Here is a 20,769-nt window from a genome sequence, read left to right on the forward strand (position 1 = left end):
GAACCCTAGCCAAGAGCTGCATGTGCAGAGCGTGGTTAATTGATGAATCAGACACTGTAGGAAAGTTAAACAGATAAGATCCCAGCCTACTCAGTGGAATTAGGACATAAATTATTTCATGTTGTACAAACTAAACAAACAATGCACACACTGTTGTAAAAATGGATCTTCACTATATTCTATTACAACAAATATCATATAATCAGTTTTTGTCCCCAAAGAAGTGTTGAGCTTCAGATTTTGTCATTTGTTTCAGTAATATTTAGCATTAGAAATTTCAGTCAAGCAGCAATTTTGATGCTCCTTTGATCACCATCAGTTTATTCTGAAGTTTCTACTTATTCATTCAACAAATATTTATTGAGTCCTTCTAGGTATCAGATATATGTCTCCATAAGGGAGACACAAAGATATAAAACATAAAGCTTTCTGGTTTGTTGTTTTGGTTAGAAATCACTTCCCCATGAGTTATCCTTTTACTTTTCTGACTTCTTCCCTCTTTAGAGTCCACAGAGAGATGATATGTGCACCTAAATATGGTGGGCAGATAGTTAAAATACGCAGGAGTAGTTGAGCATGACAAAATTTTACCCACCAGATGTCTCTAGTACACACATTTCATCTATTGCTAATTTTAACCAACCCTAAGTCTAAAGTGGCTAATTCGTTTAGTCAATGTTACATACAAATTTTCATTAGTGAAAAAAAAAACAAATTTTCATTAGTGAAATTAGTATATGTTGATAAAAATTGGTGAAAAAATGATATACATATTGATTAAAATGTTCTAGAAATACCTATCTAGCCTATAATGAAAAACATAATTGATTTATATTGTAGCATGTGCACAATGACTAAAACCTGAGTTTTAATCCCTTAATAATGCTGTGTCTCAGACTCCACTCCCAAATTACTCAAGCTGATTCAAAACTTTGGCAAAGTAGCAAGGTATTAAATTTAACCCTCAAAAATCAATGGCTTTTCTGAATGCCAACAATGAGAAAAGCGTGGCTGAAATCAGGAAAGCAACTCCATTCATAAAGCCCCACAAAAAATAAAATACCTAGGAATTAACTTAACCAGGGAAGTGAAGGACCTCTATGATGAAAACTTTTTAAACCTGAAAATGGAAATCAAAACAGAACTTAGAAAGTGGCAAAAACTCCCATGCTCCTGGACTGGAAAGAACAACATCGCGAAAATAGCAATACTTCCCAAGGCTATCTACAAATTCAATGCGATACCTATCAATATTCCAACCTCATTCTTCAAGGAAATAGAAGAGGCAATCCAAAAATTCATATGGAACAATAAAAGACTCCGAATAGCAAAAACGATCCTATAAAGAACACTGCTGGAGGAATATCAATACCAAATTTCAAACTCTACTACAAAGCCATAGTAATCAAAACAGCTTGGTACTGGCACAAGAACAGACCTCAGGACCAATGGAATAGAATTGAAAACCCAGAAATGAACCTACAGACCTATAGCCATCTAATCTTCAATAAGGGAGCTAAAAAAATAGAATGGAAGAAAGACAGCCTCTTCAGTAAATGGTGCTGGCAAAATTGGTTAACTACTTGTAGAAAACTAAAGCTAGATCCTTATCTATCACGCTGCATCAGAATCAACTCCAAATGGATCAAAGACCTTGGAGTCAAAGCAGACACTCTGAAAACATTACAGGATGGAATAGGAGAAACCCTAGGTCTCCTTGGCACAAGCCGAAATTTTCTTAAAAGAGACCCAGAAACACAACAAATCAAAGAAAGGTTGGACAAATGGGATTGCATGAAATTGCAGAGCTTCTGCATGGCAAAGGACATAGCTAGCAAGATCAATAGAAAGTCCACTGATTGGGAGAAGATCTTCACTAGCCATAAATGGACAAGGGTCTCATATCTAAACTATACCTGGAACTCAAAAAATTAAATCCCCCAACAACTAATCTTCAAAGAAACAACTGCCCAATAAATAAGTGGGCTAAAGACTTAAAGAGAAACTTCTCTGAAGAGGAAAGAAGGATGGCCAATAGACACATGAAGAAATGCTCAACACCTCCCTAGCCATAAAATAAATGCAAATCAAAACAACATTGAGATACCACCTCACCCCAGTTAGAATGGCTATAATCAAGAACTCTAATAACAACAGATGCTGGAAGGGATGTGGACAGAATGGAACCTTACTGCTCTGTTGGTGGGAGTGTAAACTTGTTCAACCACTTTGAAAAGCAGGATGGAGGTTTCTCAAAAGACACCACATAGAGCTCCCCTATGACCCAGCAATCCCACTTTTAGGCATTTACCCAAATGCTCACAAACAAGACCACACTAAAGCTACCAGCACGACTATGTTTGTTGCAGCATTATTTACCATAGCTAAGATATGGAACCAACCCAGATGCCCCTCAGTAGATGGATGGATCAAGAAAATATGGTATATATACACAATGGAATTCTATGCCTCCATCAGAAAGAATGACAATGCCCCATTTATTAGGAAATGGAAAGACTTGGGAAAAAAATGATATTAAGTGAAGTAAGCCAGGCCCAAAGAAACATAGGTCCCATGGTTTCCCTTATTTGCAATAACTAGTATATGTCTGAGTCAAGCAGAAAAGGTCAGATAAGTTGATGTTAGGGAAATGAACCCTAAGATATTATTCAAATGTTTTTTTCTTTCATGTGATTGTTTCTAACACATTTATAAGATGATTTCTTTGTTGCTTTGTATGTCCCTCCCCCATGGTATAACCCCTGCTTTCACTGTATTTGATGTCGGTATAATTTGTGGAGGGGAAGGGAAAAAAACGTTTAAATAGGGATACAGGTGGACCCATTGCAACAATAAGATGTACAAGTCGTTATGTCGAAAATGAACTTTACAACTTTGGTGGTGGGGGGAAGAGGATTAGGTAGGGAGGTGGGGGGAGGATGGGAAGGGATGGGAAGGGGAAACAAAGGAGGAGGCTACAATGCTTGATAAGAAATGTACTCACTATCTTGCCCATGTAATTTTAACCCCTATGTACAGTATTTTCACAATAAAATTTTAAAAAATAATGCTGTGTCTGACCATCATTCTAAGGATTGCAATTGCCAATTCCAACAATAAGGATTCCTTTTTTCCCCTAATTGTATGGCTTGAACCTAGGGCCCGAGCTTTTATGCTCAAAGCTAGCACTCTATAACGTTGAGCCACAACTCCACTTCTAATTTTCTGGTGGTTAATTCAAGATAGAGTCTCACAGACTTTCCTGCGTGGGCTGTCTTCAAACTGATACTCAGCTCTCAGCTTCCTGAGTATTTAGGACTACTGGCATGAGTCACCAGCACCCGGAGAGGATAAGGATTCTTTATACAGACTACTACTGCATCTGACTTGAATGAACATTTCACAAGATGTGATTGGAACACCTGAAAGACAAAGAGGTGAAACTTTATCAAATTTACAGAAGAGCGCAGGTCCAGAATAAGATACAAATATCTGTTCTCAGCATTCCTATTGATCATTGTGCTGAAAGTTTTACCAAGGTCAATTAGAAAAGAAAATGAAATAAAGTACATCCAGACTGAAAGCAAGAAGTAAAATTATCTTGACAATGAATATAAAAAGAAACTCCCTGAAATACTTTTAGAAGTAATAAATGAGTTCAACATAGTTGTAGAAGACAAGCTCAACATACAAAAATAAATCTCATTTTTATTTACTTGTAATGAAAAATTGAAAAATAAAATTAAGGATATAATTCCATTTTTAGTAACATCAAAAATACTTGGGAATAAATTTAGCAACAGAAATTTAAAGACTATCCTTTGAAAACTCCAAAACATTACCGGAAAAAAAAAAACAAAACACTAAGTACCAAGGTTCCCAGACCAGAAACCTTAATATTGTTAAGATAGAAATACTTTCCAAATTGATCTACAGAATTTAATGTAATTCCTACCAGAATGTCAACTTATGTATGACTCTAAAATTGGCATTGAAATACATAAATCTCAGAATAACCCAAACACCTTTAAAATGAAGAAAGTTGAAGGATTATTATTTCATGATTTCTAGAGAAGGAACGAGTCTTCTATTCTTGTGGTCATGGAGTTTAAGTGAGTCAAATCAATGTAGCTATGTATTTTGAAACACATCTAAGGGTGATGAAGTAAAGTGTATTTGTAAGGAAATGTTGCAATAAAGTTGGTTAAAAAGAAAAAAACCTAGAATGATGAATGTTTATATTGGCTGATTGACAGATAGGCTACAGGCAAATACTTGACTTTTCCTTATCTACTGTTATCAATTTGTCTCTACACTTTTCTTTCTTTCCTTTTCTTCTTTTTTAATGTTAGAGAAGTCATGTAGTATCTAGATATTTCAAATGCCATTTAAGCTAGATGTAATGACATTCCAACAATAATCTCCTTCCCTTTGTTTTAAATTATTTTCCTTGTTAAACCCTGTTAGAATTTCTATTAGATGTAGTATCTTTCAATAACAACACTGCTATCAGATCTGGTTTGAGGTTGTTGTTGTCCATACTTGTCGGGTTCTTTTTAGCAGACTGTGTCTTTTCACTGCCACATTTCACACATGAACTCTAGCCAAGCCTTATTCAACTCTCTAATAAGCCATCTTAGCCTCTGCAATTAAATATCATTGTTACACTCTTAAGTAGCCTCCACTCTGTGGATGTGGTAGAGGTGAATATTGTTCTTGATCTCTTCACGTCCAGATTTCTCCTCTACATTACAGGACTTCTCCTTCATTGTTTTAGACAAAACTTGAAGTTCTCACACTATCCAATTTCATCCTGATTTCCTTCTTTCCAATTCCCTTTTCTGCTTCTAGGAATTCCATCTTAAAAAAAAAAAGATTCTGCATCAATTTTTTGAATCCTCTGTCAAACACAACTGACTTAAATATAATCCACTAGTTTAGAAAAAGAGACAAGTAGTATTACGAGTACAGTTTACAGAACTAGATAAGTAGTATTATGAGTATATTCCATGGTACTCCATGGTAGAGAGAAGCAAAGCTGTAACTCCAGATTTCTGTGTTTAACAAATTGCTTCACATTCATGGAACATTAACTATGGAATCTGAGTATTGGACAAGCCACACTCAACTAAAGGGCCTAACTGAAAATAAAATACATGTGCATATGTACGTAAACCTTTGATATATAGAAAAATGTTTCAACACAGACATTGTGAAAAGAAAAATATCCCTTCGACCACATAAAACAAAATCTTATGTAGCAATAAAAACATGGCAAACAAATAGGCTCTCAGACACAGAAAACAAAAAGAAACCAAGCATTCATTCCATTAAATCTACACTAATATTCAAATACAACCACACCCATGCTTCACTTAGATCTTAGAAAATTCCTTGGCTTATTTCCTTTTACTTTGGCTTCTATATCCTTTTCTAATGCTCAGAAGCTTTTAAAAAAAATACCAGTTCTTGCACTAAGCACTGGATTTGCAACAGCTCATCCAGCATTTCAATCTCGGCCACATCAATTCCCATGGAAGAAATTGAGCAAATCACTTGACCACCAAGTCTCAGATGCCTCCCCAACTGCTCAGTGATAATGACCACTGCCCCACTTTCTTCTCCCATTGTTGAGAATGAAAATAAATAACGTAGGAATTTTTTGTCTTAAAAGTTGTACATAAACACAAAATCTTATATATATATATATAGATAGATAGATAGATAGATAGATAGATAGATAGATATAACTGAATAAAGGCATATAGTTACATCAGTTAAGTTTTTAGAAATATACTTTTCAGTGTGATTTTCATGTTCACACAGCTGTGTTTATACATAGCCAGATCGATCTTTGGTGAGTTACATTGTACTTGTTTACTAAATAATGGCAGAATTGATTTTAACTCTCTTACCCTATTACTGAATACCCCAATTTTTTTTAACCAACACAGTGCTTAACTAAAAGCAACAGACTTAAATTCTTACTAAGGTATCAATGACCTTTAGCTAAACCAGATATTATTTAAGTGAGAGTCGTCAATATGTTTGGAGCTTGAAGTGGATGGAGGATGTTTGTGCCTCACTCTTGAAAATTGAGGTGTTTGAATTGTGTAGCTAACAACTTTTGTATTTCCAAAAACATTGCATGATAAAAACTTTTAAAGTAAATAAAATATGAAAACTACACTCTACACATGAAAAATACAAATAGTTTGCATCATTAAGGGAAAACTAAACATACTAACTAAAAAATATAGAACATGATCTAGCAGTTCTTTCAAGAAGTAAAATGACCAATAATAGGGAAGGAAATAGTAAATATCTTTAGAAGTGTTTTCAAAGAAATGTAAATTAACTTGAGATATTTTGCCACAAATCAGATTAGCAAAGATTATACAATATTCAATATTGTTAAGGATTTATGTTTTATAAATGCTGACCAAAATACAAATTTAGTGAATCCTTTCTAAAAGGTAGTTGAGCAATATGCATGAAATGATTTGCATTCATTCATTTTTAACCCAGCAATCTCATCTCTGGCACTCCTAAGGAAGCATTCAAAAGCTGCCACAAAAGTGGGTGGTCAATGAAAATCATTACCGTATTATTTCCACAAATAGAAAACACTAAAAACTTCAAATGCAATAAAATTATGAGATTTATTTTCTGTACCCCCAAACATTATTTCATAGAAAAATGTACTTGTGTTGTATTGCTAATTCATAAAACATGTAACAAAACTGAGGCATAATATACATATACATGTTTACTATCTCCTTTGTGTCTTTTATAGTTAATTTTCAAAATTTGCATAGTAAACATTTATTAGTTTTTTCAATAAGGAAAAGAACAGCAAAAAAAATTTCCATGAAAAAAATGTTTGCATAAGAAAACAAAAATGACAGATCTGGTCTCAATCTTGGAAGTTTGTTGAATAGTTTGCTCCAAAATTTAGTTGGTTCCAAACCCAATACTATTTCAACTGTGTAGGAAGTAAAAAGTCCCATAATGAAGGTTTATCTTTTTTTTTTTTTTTCCCTGACCAGGAGCACCACCAGAGGCCAGATCGTTCACCCTTTACTTATAAAAATGTTTGGGCTTTTCTTCTTCTTTTTTTTTAGGCTTAACATTAATTTAATGGTGAGATTTATTGACTTATTTTTGATATATCTTTTAGTAATGTATTTAATTTTAATGATTTATTTAGTACTATAACAGGATTAAATAGGGAGAAAAAGAAAAAGAGAAACAGTTTCTGCTCCCCAGGCAGAAAATGGAAATTAAGGACTCCAGCAGTGGTCCTTAACTTTGCTACCTATCAAACAAACTGCCTTGGCGCTTTCAAAATACCTTTAGCACCCACAGATCCTTCTTCTGCATGGGCAGATTCATTATTCTAAAAGATAGTTTTTATTTTTCGAAGATTATTTCCTATATTTTATAAACATGCATACTATACAATGAATGCCTTTAGTTACCTAAAAGGTTCAGTGTACTTGAGAAGATACAGATAAATGGGAGGATCAATTAGCATTGTTTATTGTGAACCATTATTTCATGTTTATTAACCTAGGATTTATATTACTGGTTTGATCAAGGTAAGCATGTTAATAACTACATAATAACATTGTAAGCCAAAATTATTTGGGTAATACTACATGAGTGAAACAGGAAAGCTTGACTATACATTTATTTCTTTGTATCCTAAAGAAGATCCAAAATTCTTTGCTGCTAGAAATCTCAGCCTTCCTAAGAAATCTTTATTTAACTGGGGGTTGGGAGGATAGAGGTAGGATGAGATTCTATCTAAATGTGTTCTTCTGACATTAATAAGCTTAATAGTTTCCACAAAAGAATAAAAAAATACTAATCCTAACCTTAGGACTGGTAGCTAAGACAAATAGTTTCCATAGCAACCAACTATATAGAGCAGATGATATCCAAGAAGTTGTCATGAAATATGACTTCAAGTTCACTGCAATTCAATATTTTTTCAAAAGTTCAGTTAGAGAAATAGTATCATAAAATGGCTTAAATCTACACACATCTAGACATTCATAATTAGATCCCAGGATCAAGACACACATGCAGATACTTAAACCAACTCTTTCCTCAAACTCATACCTTTACAAAATACTGCTATCTTATCTTAAGAAACTTTGAAAATGTGTTTTTGTGCCTGATACTTTTTTCAAGATATTAACTCAAAAAAATTTAAAATAAATGAATATAAATGAAATAAATATATTTTCTTTCATATTCAGAAAATACCTTTCAGTAGTAAAATCTATTTATCAAGATAACCCATATTCACTGAATAAGATTCAAACAATATAATATTGTACAATAATTTCATATCAAGATATTATAAAAAAATCCAAAACTTCCATGCCCAAATACAAATGACTTTTGTTACTACTAAAACTACCACTGAGAGTTACTGTTCAAATTAGGACTAACCTCCTAACAAGTAACTTCTTTATGCTTATAAAGAGAGACTACCATGCTATTTTCAGCCTAATTTTTTCATTTAAAGTATCTTTTTTTTTCTGCTAGTACTGCAGTTTAAACTTAGGACCTTGTGCTATGATTTTAATACTTAAGCCACATTTCCAGCTTTTTGTTACTAACACTGATTTTTAAATGTTATTCCAGTGTGCCTTCTCTTGCCAACAACTCTACATCTACTTTTAATTTTTTCATTTTTAAGTAGTTGTACAAAGGAGTTGCCATTTAGCAAAGCAGTTTATAAATATCATACATCATTATCAGTGTGACCCCTTTCAACATTCCTACCCATCCCTCCCCTACTCCCTTCTCTTAATTTTGTAAGGTATACATTGAATTTTTGACTGCACTTCTCTTCATTTATCACTCCTTCTCAAGTACCTGTTTTCTGGTGTTTATTAGGTTGAACTCTGACTTTGACTATCTAAGGAATTACACTATTGGAGTTCTCCCTTGAATCTACCATATTTCAGTTAATACATTCGTATATACTTGCATACCTTTCAACATATTTATTTATATATATTTACTTATGTACTTACAAGCCAATTCTAGCTTCCACTTATGAAGAAAACATGCAATGTTTGTCTCTCTGGGCCTGGTTAACTTCATGTACCACAATTTTTTCCAGATCTTTCCATTTATTCTTCTCTCAATGATTTAGAAAACCCTTTAGCTAGAGCTTATAACATTCTCTTGGACTAAGTTTGCAGTTTTTACCTTTGGTGTTATTTCTTGGTTTCTGTATATATATCTAGCCATTTGCTGACTAGGATTGAAGATAGCAAATGTCAAGTATCACTGTGTACACTGCAATTTCAAGTTATCCCTCAAGATCCCACGTCCTTTCTCTTTTCTTTTTTCTTGTTTTAATTATTTCTAAGTAGTTGTGCAAAAGGACTTCAATTCAACATATCAATTTATGAGTACAATAATTCTTGACCAATGTCACTCCTTTCATCATTCACATCTTTACTTCATTCCTTATTCTGTCTTCCTTATTCTGACTTGATTTTACACTCTGCCCAATATCCAATTCATGGTTTGCTCAATTTATTTGACAACTTAACTCAGTGACTGGAAACATACAGACAGACTGTCATTCAAATTCAAGTCCCAAAATTGTTTAAAAAGGGATACAGGTGGACCCATTGCAACAATGAGATGTACAAGACATTATGTCGAAAAACGAACTTTACAACTTTGGCAGGGGGAGGGGGAAGTAGGAGGGGACTCTGGAGTGGGGTGGAGATGGGAAGGGATGGAAGGGATGGGAAGAGGAAACAAAGGAGGAGGCAACAATGCTTGATAAGAAATGTACTCATTACCTTGCCCATATAATTGTAACCCCTCTGTACGGTATTTTCACACACACACAAAAAAACCTGGTTGTCCATGCAACCAGTTCCTTAACAGGATTAATACTTTATAAACTTTTTCTCATTCCTTCAAACAAGAAAGTGTCCAAGAAATAAATAACAAAACTCTCATTTAAAAAATGGATGGAAAAAAAGAGTAGTTGTCAGAAATTACCTCAAAGTTTCTAGGCTGGCAAGAAAGATTTTTTTCTGAAGCATTCTACCAAGCCACTTACTGAGCTCTATTTTACTACTTACATCAACATTAGGACACAAGGTAAAGCTCTTTCCATTGTTGTCAACTCTGAGACAAGTCTTTTTCAAACTACACTTCATTAGCATCAATTGGTTGTACAAAGAAACTTCATTTTGACATGTCAACATATACATACTATCTATCTTTATTAGACTCACCCCTGTCACACTTCCTCATCCCTTTCACAGCCTTCTCCAGCCAATTTCAACAAATCTATTTCCTCTACAAAACAAAAAACCCATATATCCCAGTTTATGCAAAATAGTCCTAATGTAAGTACAATTATTAAAATATGCCTTTTCACTCTGGAAAATTGGATGATAAATTATTTGTTCCTCTCATCTATTGCTGGGTCTAGTTTCTTACTTCGTAAGCTTAAATTTTATTTTATTTATTCTTTTTACTTATTTTTCTTTATTATTTCTTGAGCTTAAAATTCTATTTCAAAATTTAAAAGGTTTAGGATATAAAGATCAAATTTTCTGTGTGAATCAACTTATGGTCTTCTCTTCTTGTTTTAATTAATTAAATTTGCATAAAGCCTAAACTAGAAAGATTAAAAGAAACATTCAAAGTGCAGAAGTAAACATTTGCTATTCGTATGGTTTTTTTTGAAGGTCATAAAGATTATTTTGTTGTGCACATGCTTTCTTCAACCACATGGAGGATTTTCCACTGTATCTTATTCTTGTTTTTTTTTTCTAGTCCTGGGGCTTGAACTCAGGGCCTGGGCACTGTCCCTGAGCTTCTTTTGCTCAAGGCTAACACTCTACCACTTGAGCCACAGCGCCATTTCCAGCTTTTTCTGTTTATGTATTAGTGAGGAATCAGGGCTTCATGCATGCTAGCAAGTACTCTACCACTAAGTCACATTCCCAGCTCTTTATTTTTAGTTTTTGTAGCCCTTTCTCATCTCACTTAAAACCAATACTCAGTGCACATGCAATGAATTCTGCTGTGAAACCATAGGAGGTCTGGAGGTTTTAATTTGTTTTTTTTTGGTTAAGATCATCCTTCTGTTCAGCTCCTCCCATGTCATCACAGGCATGTGAAAGGGTAATATTGATTGGAGTGCTAAATGGGAAGTGGTATCATGAAAACCCAGATGAATTGTAAGATTCATTTTTATGTCCTTGGCTCAATTGTTCATGGCTACAGCTCATCTAAATTAGATGTGTCTGAAAATTCAATTACCCCAAATGGAAACATCTGGATTCTTTTTTTATTCCTTTAATCCTTTGTCCTGGTGCCTTTGCCAGATAATCCATATCCCTTGTTGGTTTGGCAGGAAACATATAAGGGCACAGTTAAAGTAGAGGGAGCTGATGGAAATGTTTCCTTGTCTGTTTTTCTCAGTATATGTGACTACTCTGCTCCTCTAAATATTAAATAAATGATTTTTATCAAAGGAAAGGCCTTTTTAAAGAGTAAATATAACTGTATGTCATAGAGAGAGAAGCCCAGCAAAATGCAATGAGTTGCTCAAAGATAAATATGTAATGGTGGCAGGTGTGTATTACAGCCCCTTTCCTCTGATTCCAGATCTGGAGCATGTTGTGACATACCAGATTCTAGATAATGTATAACAATTACTATTGCCTTGTAATGCCAATGCTGATTTTATGTTCAACATCCCTAGCCATAAAAGAAATGCAAATCAACACAACATTGAAATATCACCTCACTCCAGTTAGAACAGCAAAAATCAAGAACTCTAACAACAACAGATGCTGGAGGGGATGTGGACAGAAAGGAACCTTACTTCATTGTTGGTGGGAATGTAAACTTGTTCAACCACTTTGGAAAGCAGTATGGAGGTTCCTCAAAAGACTTCACATAGATCTCCCCTATGATCCAGCAATCGCACTTTTGGGCATTTACCCAAATGTATACAAACAAGACCACACTAAAGCTACCAGCACAACTATGTTTATTGCAGCATTATTTACCATAGCTAAGATATGGAACCAACCCAGATGCCCCTCAGTAGATGAATGGATCAAGAAAATGTGGTATATATACACAATGGAATTCTATGCCTCCATCAGAAAGAATGACATTTCCCCATTTGTTAGGAAATGGAAAGGCTTGGAAAAAATGATATTAAGTGAAGTAAGGCAGGCCCAAAGAAACATAGATCCCATGGTTTCCCTTATTTGCAATATCTAGTATAGGTATGAGTCAAGCGGAAAAGGTCAGATAATGTGATGTTAGGAAAACGAACCCTTAAATATGTATTTTAATGTTTTCATTTCTTTCATGCATGTGTTTCTAACGCATTTATAAGATTATTTCTTTGTTGCTTTGTATGTCCCTCCCCCACAGTGTAACCCCCGCTTTCACTTTATTTGATGTCAGTATAACATGTGGAGGAGATGGGGACAAACAAGTCGTTTAAGGATTCAGGTGGACCTGTTGCAACAAGGAGAATTACAAAATGTCATGTCAAAGCAAGCTTTACAATGTCGGTTGGGGGGGGAGGGGGGTATGATTGGGTGGGGGGAGGGGGGAGGCTGGGAAGGGAGGTGAAGGGTAAACAAAGGAGGAGGCTGCAATGCTTGATAAGAAATGTATGCATTATCCTGCCCATGTAATTGTAACCCCTCTGTACATTATGTTCTCAAATCAAATTAAATTAAATTAAAAAAATCTAATATCCTTTTAAGATACACTTCAATGTTACAAGAAACAAAAAAACTATGATCAGTCTAATATTTTTAAATAGATACTGAGTAATAAAGTCATCTTCTTTTATGGAGGGAAGATTTCAGCCAAACTCTGAAACATGATTGCACACATTATAAAACTACGAATCAGATAGACAGGCTCTGATAGGGGAGATCTCAGTGTAAGTCATAAATTAGAAGGCTCATCTCCTCCTTGCCCCAGAATCTTTTTCAGAGAGAAAGAAAAATCCTGAGAACAATGAGTGCAGGGAAAGTGGAAATATCTTTGACCTACAATTTTACTTTCAACTTACAGAAAAAGCAGAGAATAAGATCTTATTATAATTATGTCTGTAGGGGATAGAGACACTCATTTAGGTAAGCCGAATATCTAGTTTTCTAAACTGCAAAGGAAGGGTTTGATTCTTCGGGCAAGCTGTGACCTCATGCAGTGGAGAGGCTACAAAATGCTACTGACCAAGAAAAGCAATTTTTATATAAGTGTCTGAGAATACCAGAAAGTCTATTTAATTGTATTTTGGATACAAGGTCTTATCTTTCCTTCCTCCCAAAATGTTCAAAGTAGCATCCATTTGTAACACACATTAAAACATTATGTCAAACATATTTGGCTCAGGTATGACATTTCAAAATCTACTGATTTGACTACTCAGGAATAAGTTGAGCTTCTTCCCATCTCCACTTGCCTGAAGTCTCAGACATCATGCTGAGGTTGTAAGGAGGAACATATGACACAAAGAAAACAATACCCAGAGTGAAAGAAAACATGAAGCCAAAGCCCCTCCCATCCTGGGGGAGATGGGAAGGGAATTGGGAATGGGAGAGAGAAATGGCAGATAAAAGGAGAAAGTCAGGAGAACAGAGGGCAAGTGGGACACAGTGTCCCATTATCTCTTCTCTTCAACATTTGTCCTAGAAACTGGCTGGGAGGGAAATACTAGATAAATTAAGGAGAGGGCTGGAGATACAGGTTTGCTTGAGTGGCTTCTAAGTTGGTTCCCTAGAAGGAATCCACCCTACAGAGGGCTTTAGGCTGACACAGGGTAGGCCCAGTAGCAGAAAGAGGAATCTAGACAAAAGAAAAAAACCAGAAGTAACCTCCTCAACATATAGTCATTCCAAATTTGGTAGCATAAAGTTTATGGCCTTAGAAAAGTGAAACTTGTCTAATAGTCTTACTCATGAAAAGGTGAAAGGCCATCATCTGCTGGTAATGTACTCAAATCTCAAGTACATGATTCTTTAAGTCCATATGGACCTGTGTCTATTTAGGATTTTTTCTTAGATAGTTTTATTATCTTTAGTAGCTGTGCAAAGGAGTTGCCAGTAAACAAAGCATTTTATGAATATGATGCATCTTCACCAGTGTCACCCCTTTCAACATTCTCACCAATCTCTCCCCACTTACATGTTCCCCCATTTTTCTTAACTTAGCAGTATATATATTGAATCTTCAAAATATTTTTTATTGTAATGATACTGCACAGACGGGTTACTGTTAAGTAATGAGTAAGGTAATGAGTACATTTCCTATGGAGCATTGTTACCCCCACTTTCTTTTTCCCCTACTATCCCTTGCCTCCCCACCTCCCCAACTCCTCCTTCTTCCCCCAATACCAAGTTGTAAAGTTAGTTTTCAACATAGTGTCTTGTAAGTCTCATAGTTACATCGAAATTTTTTAATTTTTTATTGGGAAAATACCATACAAAGGAGTTAAATTACATAGGCAAGGTAATGAGTGCATTTCTTATCAAGCATTGTTGTCTCCTCCTTTGTTTCCCCTTCCCATCCCTTCCCATCTCCTCCCCACACCCACTCCCTTCCCCCCACCCGCACACCCAGGTGCCCCAGATCTCGCCAAAGTTGTAAAGTTGTACATCTCATTGTTGCAATGCGTCCACCAGTATCCCTATGTAAACAAGTTTTTTTCCCCTTCCCCTCCATGAATTATACCAACATCAAATACAGTGAAAGCAGGGGTTATACCATGGGGGAGGGACATACAAAGCAACAAAGAAATCATCTTATAACTATGTTAGAAACAATAGCAAGAAAGAAAAAAACATTTGAGTCCTTATTTTGGGGCTCATTTCGCTTAACATAAACTTATCTGACCTATTTTGCTTGTCTCAGACATATACTAGTTATTGCAAATAAGGAAAACCATGGGACCTATGTTTCTTTGGGCCTGGCTTTCTTCACTTAATATAACTTTTTCCAAGTCTTTCCATTTCCTAACAAATGGGGCAATGTCATTCTTTCTGATGGAGGCATGGAATTCCATTGTGTATATATAGCACATTTTCTTGATCCATTCATCTACTGAGGGGCATCTGGGTTGGTTCCATATCTTAGCTATGGTAAATAATGCTGCAACAAACATAGTCGTGCTGGTAGCTTTAGTGTGGTCTTGTTTGTGAACATTTGGGTAAATGCCCAAAAGTGGGATTGCTGGGTCATAGGGGAGCTCTATGTGGAGTCTTTTGAGAAACCTCCATCCTGCTTTTCAAAGTGGTTGAACAAGTTTACACTCCCACCAACAGTGCAGTAAGGTTCCATTCTGTCCACATCCCCTCCAGCATCTGTTGTTATTAGAGTTCTTGATTATAGCCATTCTAACTGGGGTGAGGTGGTATCTCAATGTTGTTTTGATTTGCTTCTTTTATGGCTAGGGAAGCCCAGGACCAGATGGATTTACAGTGGCCTTCAAAGAAGAGCTCACACCAATACTCTTCCAACTCTTCAATGAAATTGAAAGAGAAGGTTCACTATCAATCTCATTCTATGAAGCCATCATAACCCTTATCCCAAAACCAGGCAGGGACTCATCAAAGAAAGAGAACTATAGACACATTTGTTTGATGAACATTGATGCAAAACTTCTCAACAAAATTTTGGCCAATCAACTTCAACAATTCATCCAAAAAATCATACACCACGATCAAACAGGATTCATTTCAGGGATGCAAAGCTGGTTCAATATACACAAATCAATTAAAATAATTCATCACATCAACAAAATCAAGGATAAGGTTATCTCAATAGATGCAGAAGAAGCATTTAACAAGATCTAACACCCCTTTATGATGGAACGTTCTGGAAAAATTAGGAATCCAGGGACCGTTCCTCAATACAATAAAGGCTGTATATGACAAACCTACAGCCAGCATTATACTTAATGGTGAAAAACTAAAGCCATTTCCTCTTAACTCAGGAATGAGACAAGGATGTCCACTCTCTCCACTACTCTTCCATCTAGTATTAGAATGCCTAGCTACAGCAACAAGACAAGATGAAAACATAAAAGAAATCCAAATAGAGAAAGATGAAGTAAAACTCTCCTTTTTTGCAGATGACATGATCTTGTATTTAAGGAATCCCATGGATTCCACTCCCAAATTACTCAAGCTGATTCAAAACTTTGACAAAGTAGCAGGGTATAAAATTAACCCTCAAAAATGGCTGTTCTGTATGCCAACAATGAGAAAAACGTGGCTGAAACCATGAGAGCAACTCCATTCATAATAGCCCCACAAAAAATAAAACACCTAGGAATTAACTTAACCAGGAAAGTGAAGGACCTCTATGATGAAAACTTTTTAAACCTGAAAATGGAAATCAAAACAGAACTTAGAAAGTGGCAAAAAACTCCCATGCTCCTGGATTGGAAAGATCAACATTGTGAAAATGGCAATACTTCCCAAAGCTATCTACAAATTCAATGCGATACCTATCAATATTCCAACCTCATTCTTCAAGGAAATAGAAGAGGCAATCCAAAAATTCATATGGAACAATAAAAGACTCCGAATAGCAAAAACGATCCTCAACATAAAGAACACTGCTGGAGGAATATCAATACCAAATTTCAAACTCTACTACAAAGCCATAGTAATCAAAACAGCTTGGTACTGGCACAAGAACAGACCTCAGGACCAATGGAATAGAATTGAAAACCCAGAAATGAACCTACAGACCTATAGCCATCTAATCTTCAATAAGGGAGCTAAAAAAATAGAATGGAAGAAAGACAGCCTCTTCAGTAAATGGTGCTGGCAAAATTGGTTAACCACTTGTAGAAAACTAAAGCTAGATCCTTATGTATCACCCTGTACCAGAATCAACTCCAAATGGATCAAAGACCTTGGAGTCAAAGCAGACACTCTGAAAACATTACAGGATGGAATAGGAGAAACCTTAGGTCTCCTTGGCACAGGCCGAAATTTTCTTAAAAGAGACCCAGAAACACAACAAATCAAAGAATGGTTGGACAAATGGGATTGCATGAAATTGCAGAGCTTCTGCATGGCAAAGGACATAGCTAGCAAGATCAATAGAAAGTCCACGGATTGGGAGAAGATCTTCACTAGCCATAAATGGACAAGGGTCTCATATCTAAACTATACCTGGAACTCAAAAAATTAAATCCCCCAACAACAAATCCTCAAAGAAACAACTGCCCAATAAATAAGTGGGCTAAAGACTTAAAGAGAAACTTCTCTGAAGAGGAAAGAAGGATGGCCAATAGACACATCGAATTTTTGACTGCACTCTTCTCTACTTCTTTTCTTCATTCATCAAACTTCCCTCCCCCCCCCCCTTGATTCCCACCGCACCCCTCTCAAGTATTCATTTACTGGTGTTTGTTTTGTTAACCTTTGATTTAACCTAAGGGATAGTTTTCCCCAAATATACCATATTTAAGTTAATAAATTTGTATACACTTGCATACCACCCAACGTAATTCACTTATAAGTTTATAAGCTAAATCTAGCTTCCATATGTAAGGGAAAACATTGAATTTTGCCTGCATTCGTTTCTGTTCCCCACTTCATTCTTCCCACCCTCTCCCCTTGGCCTTACCCTCTTACAAATAACCATTTCCTGGTATTTGTTTTGTTGGGTTTTGTTTAATCTTTTTAAAAAATTACAATCTTTGCTCTCTCCATAGTCTATTACACTTCCGTTAATTCATTTGTAACTCCTTGCTTACTACCCAGTGTGTTGACTTATAGATTAATAGGCACATTTCAGCTACAACAAATAAGGGAATCCATATAACCTATGTTTCTCTGGATCTGGCTTACTTTGCTTAGTATAATTTTTTCCAGGTCTTTTCATTTCCTTACAAATGGTACAATATCATTCTTTCTGATGAATGAGTATAGTCTGTTGTTATATCACAGTATTGAGAAAAATAAGGGAAAGTACTAGTCAAAGGGGGAGGAGGATATTAAAGATATGATAAATGTCAGATATATTGTATACATAAAGCTGTGTTAAAGGCGAAAGATTTATATGATCTGAAGACAAACCAGAGTATTCAGTAAATGGTGCTGACAAAATTGGTTATTCACCTGTAGAAAACTAAAGCTAGATCATTTTTGTATGTTTTTTTATTATAAAAATGCTATACAGAGAGGTTACATGAACAAGGTAATGAATACTTTTCTTATTGAGCATTGTTGCCTCCTCCTTTGTTTTCCTCCTACCATCCCTTTCCTCCCACCTCCACAACTACCCCCCCCACCGAAGTTGTAAAGTTCATTTTCAACATAGTGTTTTGTATTTCTCATTGTTACAATGAGCCAACCTGTATCTATATTTAAGCATTTTGATTAAGTGAAGTAAGCCAGGCCCAGAGAAATATAGTCCCATGTTTTCCCTTATTTGCAATAACTAGTACATGTGTAGGACAAGCAGAAAAGGCCAAAAGCTATGTACATATGACCATATAAGATGATAAGTGAAATGAACCCCAAGATAGGGACACAAGTGTCTTTTTTCTTTCTTGCTATTGTTTCTAATGTATTTATAATGTACCATGTGATTTTTTTTTGTTGCTTTGTATGTTCCTCCCCCATGGTGTAACCCATTTTCACTGTATTTGATGTCAAAATAAGGATACAGGTTGACCCATTGTAACAATGAGATGTACAAAACACTGTTGAAAACGAACTTTACAACTTGGGTGGGTGGGGGGATGGAGGTGTAGTTGAGGTGGGAGGGAAGGGATGGTAGGGGGAAACAAAGGAGGAGGCAACAATGCTCAATAGGAAATGTACTTATTACCTTGCTCATGTAACTGTAACCCCTCTGTACAGCATTTTTGCAATAAAAAAGTACAAAAAGGCTGTGTTAAATAGCAAAAAATTTAACATATAACCTAAAATTTGAAAAAAGTAGAGGGGTACTAGTAGTTCATGCCTATAATCCTAGCTACTCAGGAGGCTGAGATCTGAGGATTATGGTTCAAGGTTAGCCCATACAGGAAAGTCCATGAGACTCTTATCTCCAAATAACCATCAGAAAACTGGAAGTAGTGATGTGCTGTGGCTCAATGGTAGAGCGCTAGCCTTGAGCAAAAGAGCTCAGGGACAGTGCCCAGGCAGTGAGTTGAAGCCCCACAATTTCCCCCTCCAAAAAAAGATTAAGAAAAATGAGAAAAGATGTGGGTTAGGAGAGGTGAATGAGAATGTTGAAAAAGGAGACATTGATCAAGATGCACCATATTCATAAACTGCTTTGGTGAATGACAATTCCTTTGTACAACTACTTAAAGATGATACAAATATTCCAAAAAATAAGGGGAAATATGTATTTTTTGTCTTTCTGGGTCTGACTTACTTTACTTAACATAATTTTTACTAGGTCTTTTCATTTCTTTACAAATGGTACAACATCATTCTCTCTATTGATGAATAAAATTCAATAGGTAGATAGATGACAGATAGATATACATATGATATGTATAGCTATATACTATATGGCATATAGATATATGAATGAAATTCAATAGAAAGATGGATACACATAGGTGTATCTATATACTATATGATATTCACATAGCTGTATATATGATATATTATATATATGATATATTCATATATATGGACATATCATATATATGATATATATTTTCATATATATTCATATATTCATACATCTATATGTATATCAATTCATATTGAGTGGCATTCTGGGCTGATTCCACACCTTGGTCATGATGAATAATACTGAAGTGAATATGGTTGTGCTGGTGGCTTTACTGTATCCTAGTTTACCATCTTTTGGATAAGTGTCCAGGAGTGAAATTGCTAGATCATAGGGTAGTTTTATGTTTTGGTTTTTGAGGGACCTCCATAGGGCTTTTCACAGTGGTTGAATAAGTTTGCATTCCCACCAACAGAGTATTGCTTCATAGGGCATACTTAAGCTAAAGTACAATTCATTTTTAATAAAATTTTATTTATATGTAAATCAGATTTGATTAGGCATTTTATACTTTATATGGCAACCCTAGGTTGCACCATTTATTAAAGAAGCCATACTTTAACTGTAATCTGTAATGATACTTTTGTAATTCTTTTTAGGATTTCCACGAATTCTGAATTCTTTGTCACAATGTCTAAATCTTCCTTAATTATAATAGCTTCATTCTAAGACCTGGCACCTGGCAGTTTAAGCTCCACAACCTGATAGTTCTTTAGAATTGTGACTAATACCTTCAGAGTTATGTTAAATAATGATGGTGATAGGACATTCTGTCTGCTCTTTAGTAGTCTACTCTTTACTACCTCTAGTAGTCCCAGTGATTTGGCATATGGCAGGCTTGTTTATTTATATGGTTATATCTATCTATCTTTTTTTTTTTTTTTTTTTTTTTTTTGTCGGTCGTGAGGCTTGAACTCTGGGCCTGGGCGCTGTCCCTCAGCTCTTCAGCTCAAGGCGAGCGCTCTACCACTTGAGCTACAGCGCCACTTCCATATCTATCTATCTTATACACACACATATATATATACAGATATGAATCTGTCTGTATCTATATAGATAAGTACAAAAATACACCTGGATCAATATATGTATATAAGGAAATATTAAATGTGCATATATAAGTGTATATATGCATACATATGTATATGCATACACACATGTACATACACAGAAATGTGTGGA

The 20,769-nt window shown here is 35.3% G+C and overlaps 1 protein-coding gene across 6 annotated transcripts in view; it reads right to left on the reverse strand.

Moving 5' to 3' along the window:
* Nucleotides 1–20,769, reverse strand: part of Mterf1 (mitochondrial transcription termination factor 1) — a 219,588-nt gene that overhangs the window by 18,408 nt on the left and 180,411 nt on the right. Inside the window, exon 8 of one of the 6 annotated variants that reach the window (XR_011366917.1) lies at nt 3,223–3,422. The exons of 4 other annotated variants lie outside the window; for them this stretch is intronic. The gene's annotated coding sequence lies outside the window, so the exon portion shown is untranslated. Of the gene's footprint in view, nt 1–3,222; nt 3,423–4,431; nt 4,861–20,769 lie in introns of those variants that run through there. One more of the 6 variants, XR_011366916.1, reaches the window with a different exon arrangement.

Source organism: Dipodomys merriami, unplaced genomic scaffold, assembly GCF_024711535.1.
Source record: "Dipodomys merriami isolate MVZ:Mamm:240054 unplaced genomic scaffold, mDipMer1.0.p SCAF_5, whole genome shotgun sequence".
NCBI classification, from domain to species: Eukaryota; Metazoa; Chordata; class Mammalia; order Rodentia; family Heteromyidae; genus Dipodomys; species Dipodomys merriami.